Source organism: Eupeodes corollae, chromosome 3 (assembly GCF_945859685.1).
Source record: "Eupeodes corollae chromosome 3, idEupCoro1.1, whole genome shotgun sequence".
Lineage (NCBI taxonomy): Eukaryota > Metazoa > Arthropoda > Insecta > Diptera > Syrphidae > Eupeodes > Eupeodes corollae.
In genome coordinates, this window is record NC_079149.1 from 92,633,525 (window position 1) to 92,650,607 (window position 17,083).

Here is a 17,083-nt window from a genome sequence, read left to right on the forward strand (position 1 = left end):
TTAACATTCAGTAAAATTTTGAAAAACATCGAATTCACAGTTTTTGTACAAAAAATTAAAAACCTAAAAAAAATTAACAAAAGTTGGTAAAAATTGATTTTCGACTCAAATATCTTTTCAAAAATTTTAAATATTGGCGTCAAGCTAATTTTATCTTATAAGAAATATTATTTTCAACATTCGGTAAAATTTTGAAAAAAATCGAATTGACAGCTTTTTTCACAAAAAATAAAAATCTAAAAAAAAACAATACTAAAAATTGGTAAAAATTTACTTTCGACTCAAATAGCTTTTCAAAAATTAAAAATATTGGCTTCAAACTTATTTTATTTCACAGAAAATATTGTTTTCGATATTCAGTAAATTGTATCTATATAAAAATCCAATAGTCTGTTTTTTCATAAAAAATAAAATCTACAAAAAAAATTTGGTAAAAATTGATACGAGTACATATAGACAAACTTTTAAGCAAGACAAATTGAGACAGGATGGGAAGTTATCAGTGTGGGTCGCATCCAAGCCTCTTTTTTTTGTATGATGTTGGCCGAACCCAAGATGTCGAAAATTCATAAGACCTCGAAAATTTCGGGCTTTCAATATACAATCTTGTTCTACAAATTTAAGGCAAATACATTAACAACAATTTGAGCTTAAAGTAAACGTCCCAGTTTTCAGCATATGTATATGTAGTTGATCAGGCATTTTTTCAGAAAAGTGAGTTAACGTACTAATTGAGGATCGGAAAACAACGGCAAAATCTAAATTATTGTGTTATAACCCAATATCCACTTTTGCAGTAACTTAAAAAAAAGAGTTAAACACAACAGACAAATTATTTAAACAATTTTATAAGTTGTTGAGTTCTATTTTTTGCATTAATCGCCAATTACTTATCAAACACCAAAAAGCTTTATCTAAAAATATATTTTTAACTTCAAAAATATAATGAACGGTTTTTTTAAATCAAAAAAAAACTTGTAAAAATAGGTAATTGTTGCCTCGGATATCTTACAAAGAAAAAGTTCTATCTCCAAAATTATTGTATGCGACTAAGAACAGCGTTTTTAACTTCTGGCAAAATTTCAATCAAATTGACAGTTTTTTTTAGAAAAAAAAACAAAAACATATAAAAAAAGAGGCTGGGATGCGACCCACACTGATAACTTCCCATCCCATCCCGTCTGTCGATTTGTCTTGCTTAAAAGTTTGTCTATATGTTTTTTTTACCAAATTTTGCGCACTATTTTTTGTAGATTTTATTTTTTAATTCCTGAATATTGAACACAATATTTTCTGTTAAATAAAATAAGTTTGAAGCCAATATTTTTAATTTTTGAAAAGCTATTTGAGCCGAAAGTAAATTTTTACCTAGTTTTAGTATTGGTTTTTTTTTAGAGTTTTATTTTTTGTAAAAAAACTGTCAATTCGATTATTTTTAAAATTTTACCAAATGTTGAAAACAATATTTCTTATAAGATAAAATTAGTTTGAAGCAATTTTTTCAAATTTTTGAAGAGATATTTGAGTCGAAAATCAATTTTTACCAACTTTTATACATTTTTTTTTAGATTTTTATTTTTTGTAAAAAAAACTTTAAATTCGATTTTTCTCCAAATTTGTCCTAATGCTGATAATAATATTTTTTATAAGAAAAAATTATTAAGAACCTATTATCTCAAAGTTTTTAAAAGATATTTGAGTCGAATATCATTTTTTACGAACTTATGGGAAGTTAATAATGGCATTGTTCGGTCTGGTATCTTTTCTAACAATTGGAAGAAAGGTATACTCAAACCGATTCCGAAAAAGTCTCGCAACATATAAAAACAATCATTAGAAGCATCGTAGGCTGGTTGATGGAAAAATGTTAACAAAACAAACAACAAGCATTTAGATCAAACAGAATACAAAATAAAAAAAAGAGGCTGGGATGCGACCCCCACTGATAACTTCCCATCCCGTCTGTCGATTTGTCTTGCTTAAAAGTTAAAATTTTACCAAATGTTGAAAATAATATTTCTTATAAGATAAAATTAGTTTGAAGCCAATATTTAAAATTTTTAAAGAGATATTTGAGTCGAAAATCAATTTTTACCAATTTTTATACATTTTTTTTAGGTTTTTATTTTTTGTAAAAAAACTGCCAATTCGATTTTTTTCAAACTTTAACTGAATGTTGACAACAAGATTTTTTTGTAAGATAAAAGTAAATTAAAGGCAATATCTCAAAGTTTTGAAAAGATATTTGAGTCGAAAATCATTTTTTACCAACTTTTATAAATTTTTTTGTAGGTTTTTATTTTTTGTAAAAAAAACTGTCAATTCGATTTTTCTCAACATTTTTCAAAATGTTGAAAACAATATTTCTTGTAAGATAAAATAAGCTTGATGCCTAAATTTTAAGTTTTTGAAAAGATATTTGAATCGATATTTAATTTTTACTAACTTTGAGTAATGTTTTTTTTAAATTTTTATTTTTTATAAAAAAAACTTTCAATTAGATTTTGATAAAAATTTTATCAGATGTCAAAAACATTATTCTTCGTTGCACAAAATTGTTTAAGAAATGAAATCATATTTCAGTCGCAAAATTTTGGAGGTGAAAAATTTTTTTTTCAGTTTTATTGATTTATAAAAAAAACCGTTATATTGATTTTTTCAAAAAATAAATAAGTTTGGTATCACGTTACAATGTATTATATAAAATTTAATTCAAGTCTCTAGCGCTTTTGGTTCGTAAGATATTTAGGGTTAACCAAAATTTTCACCTTTTTTTCAAACTGCTATGGTAAAAAAACCACCCACGCAATTTTCTTGAGAGCCCTTTCTGCATCTTTTTGCCTTATTATCTGTATAACAAAATTTATTTGAAGTCTATATCTTTTCTGGTTCTTGAGCTATGGACGACGAAAAAAATGTCGCGAACGTACGGACGTACGAACGTACGTACACAAGCACGCACAGACATCTTTCTAAAAATCTTTTATTTCGACTCTAGGGACCTTGAAACGTCGAGAAATGTCAAAATTTTCAATTTGACAAATCGGACCCATTACAATAACTTCCTATGGGAAGTTAAAAACTTCAGATTGCTGACAACATTATAGCCGCTTGGACCCAAAAAACAGGTGCATTCGTTCCACCTGCCAAATGTCCTCTTCAAAAATAAAACACATAATTAAAGATTAAGAAATAGGTCCTAAAAATTATATGTTCTCACCGTAATCGACACTACAAAACGGCTGATTCAATTATGTGGACTTCTAAAAAAATTTGGAAAAATTTGGAAAAAATTGACATCGTCGCGCCGTTGACCAATGTTTTCGAACAGCAACCGGAGCCCTCAAAACAACAGCAATTGAGACCTTAAGAGTAGAAGCCGTTTTTAGATCAATAAGTACATGGACAAAAAAGAGCAGTTAACCTGATGAGCAAATCACTAGCGGATACCACTCACGCCCTTCAAACACTGTGTCCCTCAAAATTTTATCAAACACATAACGCAAGAGGATTAACACAATTCCCTCTTTAAGTAAAATATTGAGCTATATCTGTTGTGTCCTTATTTTTCTCATCTGGAAAAGGCACTCGACCCTACTAACTCTACACCTTATCCTTGGAGAAGACATTTACTGCTCATTGGCCCTTGTCTAAGGAAGCGATTCGCTTTCTATTAGTCAAAAATTTGTCTAACGTCCCCTTCTAATGCGAAATATCTTCAACAATATTGAACGGATGAATTTACTGCCTCATGGCTAAGTCAAGATAATTTCCTTTGAAAGCATCACCCTTTCCACCTCAGAGTTCCCTACAACAAGGATTTTTCTAGAGCAAAGTGTATAATACTTTTCCGAATTAATGTAGGAAAAACTATATTTTCAAGTCGACACCATGAACCTCAAGAAGAATTTGAAAACTGTGAAGAAGTACTGTCTGTCGGGCATATTGTAGCGGATTGCCCAATTTTACGTCAAATCCCGAAAACAGTTTCCTCAGAAGGAAAACATCTACATATTGCACAAATTCTTGATCCCTCAAACGCAAGATCCTTGAATCTATTAAAAGACGCCACAACAAAGAACAACAAATTTAAAGTAATTTGAAAATTGATTTAAATTATGTAAAACTCCAAAATAAATTATTCTAATATTTGTTGTGTACATATGTGCATATATAAACTTAAATACTAAATAGTTTAAAAGCCGAGTTTTGCTTCCTGTATAGATGTGCCTATTCATGTTTTATTAAAATGCAGGCTTGACAAAAAAAAATTGGGAGACGTATGTACATATGTATTTTGCATTTTTGAAAAAAATCGAGGGCAGTATCTTTTAAAATATGTAAATATTTCACAACTCTTAGTTTTTGAAACAATGGTTAAAACACTTTTAGGAATCTAAAAAAAATATAAAAAGTTCGAATTTCGAAAGGGGGGCTAGAATTTTTTCAAATTTTGCCAATATCTTTTAAAATTTTGGTCATAGAGGTCCACAATGTTTAGAACAACTAGAACAATCTGGAACAGTTTTAAAAAAATTGATTTTCGAAAAAATCGTCGCTAGGTCCAAAACAGTTTTTCGTGTCTAAGCCCCCATTCTTGTGTATTTTTCAAAAACAATGCGTGAACAACCTGGAACCACTTTCTAAAACGGGAAAATCGAAAAAAGGGACTAACTTCACGCACACCTCTTTTTTTAAAAAATGAAAGCAAAACAAATATTTGTTTTTATTCACAACTAATTTTAAACTAAAAAGCTACAAATAATTGCGTCGTTTCATTTTTGAATATCCTTGTTTTATGCCTGTGTCTTACGGTGTCAAGTCAGAACTAAATACCCCTTTTTTTTTAAATGAATGTAAAAATAATCTTTTGAAATTTTTTTTCCCTCCACAACTAATTTACATTAAATATTTGTCAACTAATTGCGTACTTAGTTTTAACAAATCAAAACTTGTAGTGTTAACTTTATATCAACCGAGCACTACAAACCACTTTTTTTTTAAATCGTCGAGCTAAACATTTTTTTGTCCACAATTTATTTACTAAAAAAAAGCTACAATTAACTGCACACTCGGTTTTTTTTAATTTCAAAATATGTGGTGGTAACTTGACAGTCGTAAAATTTGTCTACTTTAACAAAACTTTTAACTATTGATATTTTAGAATACTTATAGAAATATAACCGAATGGGCACAAATAGGAAGTTATCAGTTTAGGTCTTAGTACAGCCTCTTTTTTTTGTATTTTATTTACATAAGTAGGATCAAGTTCTTGAATAAATAAATAATAAATTGAGTGTCGCAACATTCCGTTAGGAACCAGGGCCTAGTGACTTACAACTCTCATCCATTCCTGCGTGCGAGTACTGTTACCTACAATTTTAGGCCGAATCCGAATGGCTAATTTAAGAAAGCACTTTTTCATGAAAAGAATTACCCTTGAAGGATTTGTCAATTCCTCACAAGAGGCAGTACAAGCGAATTTTTTTTTTTAAATTAAGGTGGCTCAGGCAGGGGTTGAAACTAAGACCCCTTGCATGACAGTCCAACATTTTTTTTTTAATTCATTTTTATTATTCATTCTTAAACCTATCTTAAAGCTAGACAAAAGTTCATAAAACTAGCCTAATTATCCATAACTTACAACTAACTTAATGGTCCCATACGGACACTCTAAGTTAAACTATGACACTAACTACTAATGCCTTTCGGCCCTAAAATCTATTTTACTTCAGTTTAAATTTTATTTATTTTTGTATTTATTAGAAAATTTTGAAAAAAAAAAAAACTGATATCAAGATTCTTTTTTATTTTTACTTAAAAACTAATTAAAATAAGTTCCTTAGTATAAATTTTAAAGCTAACTTAAACTACCTATTGTACCTATAAACTACTTAAAACAACTAGAACAACCACAGCAGCAAATGTAACTATCTAACATTTTTGTTTTCCATATTTTTTATATATTTTTTATTTTTTATTCCATTTTAATTTTTATTTTTTGTATTTTTTGTTTGTTTTTTTTTTGTTTTGTATTTTTTTTTCTATTTCTTTTTTTGCCACTATGCCTAATCTACTCAAAACTAAACCCTTAAACTATAAAACAAGTATGTAAGCCAGCCAAGGCTTAAAACCTCATCCCGACTACCCACTATCAAGTGCCGATTGAAGCCACCAAAACTTGTTCTCCTGCTTCACCCTATCAGTTCGGTCCCGTTCGGACACAGCCTAAATGAACCGAAGGAGCTCCGCTCCGCCTTGTGCCATGACGTCCCGATTGTACGGGAGTCGCCTATCTACGGTTCTTCGTCTGACGTAGTAGATTAACGGAACTGCCAATCTATCCTGTATCAGACCGCATCTGTCTAAAAAGAGGAATGCCTCTGGTGGAATGAAGCAGCTCAAGCGTGCACTTTCAAAATACTCGCCGTTCGGATAGAACGCCCCGAAAATTAAATTGTTGGTCGCAGACATAGCTCTTGCAATGTGACCTCGAAAGAGTTTTATCACGAGATTGTCAATTCTGTTGATTCGAGCCCCGTTATATAGGACCTCGTTGGAATAGTAATGCACATAAAAAGATTCGGCTGTACGATATAAGCCGGTACAGCGTTCGTTAACACTGCCGCTCGAACACCCGAAACTTCTACATCTGGGAGGGAGCAACGTTAAACCACACAGCACAACTATAAACGATCATCGGCCGTATGAGGGCCATGTAGCGAATTACCTTCACTCTGGAGTCAAGCCGACTGCTTAAAAACAGTCGTTTCGTCAGAGCGAAGGCTCCTCTGGCCCTGGTCAGAGTAGCATTTATATGTCTGTCGAAATGTAAATACTGATATAACCAGATACCGAGGTACCTCACTACACTAATGCTCGCTAATGGCTGCCCGTGAAGATCAACGATGACCATCTTGCGCCAATTCTTGCACGTATCCCTAGTGGCCCTAGCCAACGGAGTCCGGAACAGAATTGTCTCCAACTTCTGGACATTTATTTTCAGTTTCCAGTCGTCGCAATATCGCTGAATCTAGTCGAAATCACGCTGCAAGAGAATTCTAATAACCTCAACCTTTCGGTCCTTTCTGTACGCAATTATATTATCAGCGTACCCAATTTCCTTTGTACGACTACCTATTAGATCGCTGGTGTAAATGCTGAAGAGAATCGGCGAATTCACCGCTCCCTGTTGAAGACCATTTTTAATTGAGAATGTTGTGGTAGAAGTTACATTGCCACTTTTGAAAACAAACTTTCTACCGTTAAGCATATCCTAAAGTATAAACAACAATGGCTTGCTTATGCCAAGCCTGCTTAGTTTTAGGTAAAGACCCTCTAACCATACGGTGTCAAAGGCCTTTTCCAAATCAACCAGAACAGCACCTGTGCATTGTTGTTTTGATTTATTCCATTGGATATCAGAAACGAGTTTAGACGCAGCATGAATTGTGTCATGACCCGCCTTGAACCCGAACTGTTTATCAGGAATTATTTTGTTGTCCGCAGCCCACTTAGTCAGAGCCCTATTAATGATTTTTTCGAAAACTTTGCTGATGCTCGGAAGAAGACTTATCGACCGAAGATTTGACGGGTTGGAATTGTCCTTTCCTTTTTTCGGGAGAGGATGAACCACAGCGGTCTTCCAATGCACTGGATAATATGCATTATTCAGTGAATTTTTGAAGAGTGTTTTGTAAATGTCAATTGCTTCCATCGGTATATGTCTTAGTACAACGTTGGATATACCATCGACACCTTCTGACTTTTTGTTATTTATTGAATTGAAGATGAGCTGAAGCTCAACCTTCGTTACTAACAAGGGACTTGCTCCCGTCTACTCGGCGATTATGGCATTTGTTAAGGAATCGTCATTGAACCGCATGAAACCGCAGTTCTCAGGTCGCCATTTTGTCATATCATTTCGAAGGTAAAAGTGATTAAAAAGGGCTCTGTTTTGCAGGTCGTGGTTGGGGCGAATGCTTACATTCACCTTTTACACTTGCTGGAAAGCAGCTCCCACCACCTCCACTTTTTCCTTGGGATCTTGAATTATATAAAAGTCATCGTCAAAGATGGCTTCTTTTAGATCTATTTGCGCTGTCCTGATTTCGTCTTTGTTCTCTTCGGTTCTTTGGAGCTTCAGACTCGGAAGGTCGTTGTCGTTCTTTTTCCTGAAACAAGATGTTGATTTTAGGAAACATACTAGAGTCACTCGAATTAACTGACCGGATCTTGAGGTCCCAGTACTTGTTAATTGATAACCTGTAGTTCTCCTTAATCAACATATTGACCTGTTTTATTGACGCCTTCAGTGTCCTAACCTCCAAGTCGTATGGGTCTGTAAGTAGTCGTCTGTACAAGTGATTGAGTCTTGTCAGTAAGCTACTCTTGTGCCTACGTAGTGCGTCAATAGTGGCGTTTCTGTAAGCGTCCATTTGGTCCCGTTCTTTGTACTTTGGTATTGTCCGTTCCATCGTTCGTTTTATTGTTATGTCCATCTGTTGTAAATGTTGGTCAATTTCTCTATTTGTCTTGTTTCTGTTGTTTGGTGGGGCTATGTCACTTGAACGAAGTTCTCTCGCTAAGGCGTTGGTGAAACGAGGCCAACGCATCTCACTCTAACTGTAAGAGTGCGTTGCAACATATTCCTCCAACTCCACGCGTTTGTTCGGAATCTGAAGTAAAGCAGCCAGTCCGCAGTAATTACTGTCGTACTCGACAGTCTGTAAGCAGTTTTGAGGGTGATTACCCACTTTGTCTGTTACAGCAAAAGATCCAGAAACAGTCCAACGCACTAACTATCATGCCACGGGTCAAGTTCTTAAACTATATAGTGTGCTAACATATGTACATAACTAAGTTAAATTATTAGCAACTTGATTTTAAGCTTTCAAGCAAAAAGTGTATTAAAATAATTGCTTAAAATACTGATACTATAATTTAATGGTCTTTAATACAGAAATATGTTTTAATGACTAGAATTTCGACTCCTTTTTGAAATCCCCATAATGGTAAACTATATCAAATTAATTTTGAAGATTTCGTTTATGAAATAATCGACTTAGAAACAATATATTAACTTATGCCTTCACTTCAAAGAGCTTTATATTTTCAGCTTCGACTGAGATCAAAAATGACAGAAGACATTATTTGTGAAAATGCTTACTCATGCAGGTATATCATTGTCCTACTCCTTCAATTCCAATTCTTATACAAAGGACATTTATCATATATACATGAATGTATATAGATATATAAATAAATGTTCTTCCATTTAAATTCATTTAAAAGCAATGTAAAATTACTAAATTACAATATTACCACTATTATCATTATGACCAAAAAGCAAGAATATTTCTATCTATATTACAACTACGAATGTATTGAGTTTTCTCTACAAAAGTCACGTATACCGCATTGTGTTGTCTCCCTAATGAATACATGACACAATGTCCTGGACGTTTCCAAAGGAAATATACTATATATATACATATTTTAATATTATCATCATCATCTCATACATTTTTCGTTTCGAATGTATATAAAGTAACATCATCAGCATTACTATGACAACAAAACTATTATTCTACGACGAAAATGATAACGTTCCTCGTTATGGGAATGTATACTATATAACTTCTATACACAAAGAGGTCCATGTTTTCTGTCGTTCTCCAAAGGGAATATTTTGTTAAATCCATCTTTTCAATTAACTTTGAAATGAAACAGACAGAAGGACTCTATAATACATTATTATAGGGTGACCATATTTTCTATTATTTATTGTACTGTTGTTTTTATTTTTCATTAAAAAGAACTTCTATTAAAATTTCATATTTGTCACAAAAACTGACTTTGTCATCAAGTCTATAAATTAATTCCAAACAAGTTTTTAATTGTCAACGAAAGAAACGTTAATAGGAAAACGTTAAAATGATTTGATCTTATAAAATCACAATACAAAATGGTATATGGTCACCATAATATTACAAGCCATCACCGTCTCTAGTTCTCGAATGGAAAAGCAGTGTAAGTGTTTTTTTTTGGTGTTTCTTTTCGAAAAGCTGATGGTGGGGAATATGGTTTTGACTTGGGACCTGACATTCTTTTTTCTTTCATTTTTTTGTGTGTGTGTCTTGTGTTTGTTGTAAGCCTGCACCTTTGGTGAACATTAAGCCCATAACTAGACCCTAGGGCAAAAGTTAATTATGGAACTTCTATATCACGACTAAGTTAGGTATGATGCCGTATACCTATCTGAATGTGGTTCTATGATTTATGATGCTTGAATTGCTGCAGTATAATCTTGCGAAACAATAGCTCAAAGTAGTATATAGTACATCACTATAATAATAAAGACAATTGAGAATGATTCACGGCAACGCCAACGGGACTAAAATTGTCATTCCCATGTGAAATGTGTGAAAAACATTAAACAATCCATTGGGATGATTCAGACGATGAGTTTAGTATATGTGAATAACGTTAACTTCACTCTGTGATCTTGTTTTAATTAAGTCGGTTTCATAAAAGGTTTTCGCTAGAATTTGTTGGAATTATAAAAGTAATGTCTTGGCTTGATGTTTTATGAAGTGGAGGAAATGAAAAAGTTCTTGACGAGATAAACCATATAAATTAACGATTTATCCTTCCTTAGACCTTCCATTCTCCGTAATAGTTTGGATAGGAGGCTATACTAAAGGCTTTTCTAATAAGCACGTCACAAAATTTAAGTAAAGTGGAAACCATTTGAGATATTTCAAAAACTTTATTACTGGCTTGAGATACAGTAAAAATATTGAAGAATCTACGGAAGTCTGAGGTAACTTGGTCAGCCGGAGGTATCTTGGTTAGAAGCACAAACCAGCTAGTTTATTAGAGAAAGCATATCCCATGAATGGAACATCAGTATTGTTTGCCCGATACTGAAAAAATACCTCTTAACTGCACCAACTATAGAAGAATTAGTATCTTTAACATTGCTTACAAAATCTTTTCTGCATTAATTTGTGAACTTCTAAGAACATCGTTAATAACCTGATAGGTCCTTATTACTGTGGGTTTAAGTTAGGAAAGTCTACAGTCTATCACATATTCACATTCTGCTATTTCTTTTAAATTCAACTATTATAAAGGTTAGAAACAACTTAACTGAACCTTTCGATGTCAAAAGATTCTTCAGGCAGGGTGATACGATGTCATGAGATTTCTTTTACCATCAAAAACCCTAGAGGCACTTTCTTGCAAAAGGTTTTCCAATTACTGGCATATGTTGATAAAATTGATATAGTCGGAAGAACTTAGCGTGAAGTCAATGGGGCATTTGTGAGTACCGAGACAGGTTCAGTAAATATGAACTTAGCTGTTAAAACAAATCAAAGAACATGCCAACAACAAGAAAAATTAAATTCAAAGTCGGAAGTCCCTATGTATCGTTTTTAAGTGAAGATTAGTACCCTACACACTTGTAAAGTTATTAGGTTATTAATGGGTAGGTAACTAATTTAGCGCTTGGAAAAATCCACCCGTTTAGATAAAATTAACTCGTTTGACCTATTAATTAAAATTGACATAATTTGACAATTTGTTAGAAAGACATCTGAGTGAGTCATCACTAGAGCCATTTGACATGGTTTAACAATGGAATCGGTGCAATGCAATAACGCCGAGCGAAATAACGCCGAATTCTGAAACTCGGCGTTATTTCTTTTGCTAAAGCCGAAAGAGAGAAAATAGATAGTTGATGAAAAAACAATCACTTTAGTAGCTTCAGTGAATTGAGTAATATTTGAACAATTTATATTTATTAATTAAATTAAAAGATGAATAATAATTATTCAGATTCGGTGTTTTCGGGGCTTTCGAAAAGGCAGTAAGCTTGTTTATGTACTCACAACCGCACAATACAAGATACAATTTTTGAAAAATTAAAAGTTGTGGACGATATTAAAACTGAATGTGCTAAGGCCTCGCTTAAAAGAAGCGGAATTCGCGAAGTTTTCGATGAAGTGAAAAAAGTAAGCCCTTGGTACAGTTTGGGAAAATGAGAATTCAATTAATCAATATTCGAAATAGCGAAGTTCCGAAAACACCAACATGTGCAACAGAAATTTCTCGTATGTTTAAAGATCAAAGTTTAATCCTGCAAAATATACCCCATGCTGGTTTTATTTTTACCAAGCAATTAGAAAAAAATCTGCGCAATTCATTGGATTCCTGTAATTCACTTATAAGAGTAAGGAAGCAAAGAGATTTACCTTAAAATTTTTGTTTCTTCTTCTCATCAAGCCAACGGATATGCAATCTGCATTTGAACTTCTGGAAAAAGAAGCTAACGGGAAGCACTACAAAAATAATTTTAAGAATTTCCTGACGTATTTTAAAAGGCAGTGGATTGAAAGGTTGAGAAAAATAATAATTTGTTCCTTTTTTTAATCCATTGTTTATGAATGTACACTACCTATACAAATTCCTATCACACTTCAAATTTGTTTCATTTCTTTTTTTACGTAGGAAACTCCAGCCTCTTTATCATTGTTTAGGTCCCATATAAAAACAACAAGTGCCCTAGAAGGATACAACAGTCGACTGGGCAGGAAATTGGTTAAATTTTAAATTTGTTCACTGCCTTTTGGATAAGGATTTTACAAAATCAAGAGAATTTATAATGTCAACCGATGGGACATTTCAAATCTTCCAGCCTAAAATTTACATATTAAGAGAACAATATATCGAAAAAGGAAAAATTAGATAAGAAATTCATTTCAATTTATGATTTTTTGAATCAATTGACCAACGAGCATAACAATTTATTTGAAGACGTTGATATTTCTTGTATTGAAGAAAAAGAGGAGACTGTGGATGACATGCAAGATAATGACGATTTATTTAATGTTGACGATATATCACTTCTTTGTATTATGTGCTGTAAAAATTTTCGAACTATTGCACTTCAACCATGTAACTATTTTTAACTTCCCATAGGAAGTTATTGTAATGGGTCCGATTTGTCAAATTGAAAATTTTGACATTTCTCGACGTTTCAAGGTCCCTAGAGTCGAAATAAAAGATTTTTAGAAAGATGTCTGTGCGTGCGTGTGTACGTACGTTCGTACGTCCGTATGTCCGTACGTTGGCGACGTTTTTTTCGTCGTCCATAGCTCAAGAACCAGAAGAGATATCAACTTCAAATAAATTTTGTTATACAGATAATAAGGCAGAAAGATGCAGAAAGGGCTCTCAAGAAAATTGCGTGGGTGGTTTTTTTACCATAGCAGTTTAAAAAAAAGGTGACAATTTTTGTTAACCCTAAATATCTTACGAACCAAAAACGCTAGAGACTTGAATTAAATTTTATATAATAAGCTGTTCAAATATCTTTTCAAAAACTTGAAAGTTAGACTTCAAACTTATTTTATCTTATAAGAAATATTGTTTTAAGCATTCTGAAAGATGTTGAGAAAAATCGAATTGACAGTTTTTTACAAAAAATAAAAACCTTAAAAAAAAATTTATAAAAGTTGTTAAAAATTGATTTTCGAATCAAATATCATTTCAAAAATTGTAGATATTGGCTTTTAACTACATTTATCTTTCAAAAAATATTGTTGTTAACATTAAGTAAAATTTTTAAAAAAATCGAATTGAAGTTTTTGTACAAAAAATTAAATACCTAAAAAAAATTAACAAAAGTTGGTAAAAATTGATTTTCGACTCAAATATCTTTTCAAAACTATAAAATATTGGCTTCAAACTAATTTTATCTTATAGAAAATATTGTTTTCAACATTCTATAGAATTTTGAAGAAAATCGAATTGACTGTTTTTTTTACAAAAAATAAAACTCTAAAAAAAAACAATACTAAAACTTGGTAAACATTTACTTTCGACTCAAATAGCTTTTCAAAAATTAAAAATATTGGCTTGAAACTTATTTTTTTTTCTATAAAAAATAGTACGCAAATTTGGTAAAATCGATACTAGTACATATAGACAAACTTTTAAGCAAGACAAATCGACAGACGGGATGGGAAGTTATCAGTGTGGGTCGCATCCCAGCCTCTTTTTTTAAATTATGTTTAAATTGCTTTACACAGTGGTCTGAAAAATATACAAAACATAACAATGCAGTTTTTTGTCCGATTTGCAGGCAAATCGTTGAAAGTACTACTCGTATAAGGATATCTTAATAAATTAAAGGAATATTTTTTTAATCTTGCAAGACCAAGCTCAGCAAAGAGAAGTCAGACGATCGTTATAGAGGAGTCATATGAATTGAAAGTTTCAATATTGATAGTATTAAAAAGTATACACATGATGCCTATGTATGCACATCTACAACATCAAAGTTAAAGGTTAAATATTTCAGTTTAATTCTTTGAATAAAACTGAAATATTTAATTATTAGCCTTGATGTTGTAGATGTACATAATTAGGTATTAGAGTTCTATACTTTTTAATTTCAATCAATACTGAAACTTTCACTTCACGTTACTTCTCTTAACTGATCTTGGTCTTACCAGAATCAAAAATTAAAAAATTTGAAACAGAAATAGTAATGTTAGCATATTAATAAAATAACAAATTTATTTTAAATGTGAGGAGAAAAAGTTTTGTTAGTTCAATTTTATTTTGCAAAAAAAATGAATTATGTAATATTTATTTTGGATAAAATAAAGTTTTTAAAAACCAAATTTTGTTAAAGGCTGAGGCTTCCTAAAACACTGTTTTTTTTTTGTATTTCAAAGTATAGAAAGTGTCATTGACACCTGGAGAAATCTAGATCTCAATATTTTTGGAATTTTTAGTAAAAATGCTAGCAAAATCTCAAAATACTTAGATTTGAGACTGAGATGTAATAAGCATTTTGCATAGGACCAAAAGTGAAATAACGACGAATCGGTATTATTTCACTTTCCAATAGTGAAATAAGGCCGAATGCTTAAATTCGGAGTTATTTCACTTTATTAAAGTGAAATAAGGCCGCATTTCAGAATTCGGCGTTATTGCACGACACCATTGGAATCAGATCTTGATGGATTTTAATTTCGGAAATATTGTAAAGATAGTCGAAAAATGCATTTTCAAAAATAATATTCTCTAAATTCCCAAGGGAGAACATTTCCATATCCATTTCCATATTGTGAATAAATAAATAAACTAGGTGTCACAATAGTGCAAATATAGAAATAGGACCTAGTAATTTACAGCACTTAACCATTCCTGTGAGTGAGAAATCGGAAACCAATTTTGAATGCAATAATTCCTCTTGAGGGATTTATCAACCTGCAGAAAAAAATTAAGATGACACACACAGGGATTGAATTGGAGGCCTCTGGCAGGGAATTCATATACGCACTTAACATTTAACCTCGGGTACAACCTAGGTATTGTGAACAATGCCTTATTTTGCTGACTGTTTAATTACAATGCAGAAGTTTAACGTTGTAGGAAAAATCAAGAGTTAAGTTTACCCTTTTTATGAGTAAGCTATAAAGGGCAATTTCATCAATTCGTGGAACTCAAATACGAGTGACGTGTAGGTTTATGACTCTTTCTATCGACCATTGCAGAGGATAGTGCTCTCAGATGCCTTTCTGATTGAAGGAGTAACAGTGTTTGAGTCGAAGTATTTTGCATGCTAGTTAGTAGAAATTTAGATTGAAAGGCATTAGCAAAGTCAGTTTCCTCAAACGATTAAAGATTCGGAAAATAATTCCATACTCAATTTAAACACCTCATCTGTGAAATTATCAGTTAAGTATAGCTGAATCGAACATACAAATATTTGACCCCTATTAGCAAACATCTTGAGTTGTATGAGGGCATATCGATGTTCCAACGCAAAGTCCTTATAGCTATTCTAGTGATCCATTCTTAACGAATGAACACTATAATATGTATTTCACACTGTGAAACAGTATTCTAACATTCATCTAACTTACTCGTAGCTAAAATGAAGCGATTACGAAGCAAGCATAGAACATTCCTTGGCTGCGTGTAGTCAAAGTTAATTCTGTGTCAAAAATTAATAAAGTACCACGAATTTTGTAATCTAGACTAAAATATCGCACTCTTAAACTTGAAGTTAGAGATCATTCACATACCTTAAGCATATACAAAGATTGAACTATTTATTAATATATTGATACAAATCGGAAACAGGATTCTTCTTAAATGGCTATCTTGGGGGACATAAAAGTAACAACCAATGGATTCAGTTTAATGTTATTAATATGAACATTGTGAGTTCTTCCAGTGGAATACGAATCAAGACACTTTAATAAATTTGAAAAAAAAAAACAAAGTTTTCAAGTTTGGTTAACAGAATTGCGTTTACTCTGTCAAACGCCTTTATGAAGTCAGAAGATAGTAAGATTTGTTAAAATAAATCTCCAAGCAATCGAGCCATTTTTTCACAAAGTTTAGGAATTGCTGATATTAGTTAAACGGGTGGTAATAAGTTGCTCCCCTTCTTGAGCCTCACTTTAAAATCGGATTCAAGAATGAATTTGTCTTCAAGAAAGCCTTACCAAAGAGAGCTGTTAAAAATAAATTCAAGACCGCCAGAGCTTTTGCAATGTCATCAAAACTATCTCTGCACGGGTACTACTAAACTTCATATAATTTGCACCATGGCTTTTTTGAGCGGAAAGTTTTCAACAAAAAAAACACCTACAATTCAGAAAAATGAATAAAAATCTATATTTGAATCGATAGTACGGTCCATATAATTTAATGTTTGAAGATTATTTCATGCAAATGTTGAACTTGACTGTGCCTTAAATGGTCCATCCGCTTAGTCCAATTTTGGCATAATCTTTTCAACATTTCGGTCGGTATCTCACGAATAAATGCATGACATGAGCTTTAACATACAAAAATAAAATAAATTAGGTAGCGCAACAGTCCGTAGAGAACAAGGGCCTAGTGACTTAAAACTCTCAACCACTCCTGTGTGAAAGTAAATATAGGGATGGAGGGGATCTACAGTTTATATGACGAATCCGAACGGCTAACTTAAGAAACCACTTTTTCATGACAAGAATTACCCCACAAAAATAGTCTAAAGGCGTTAAAA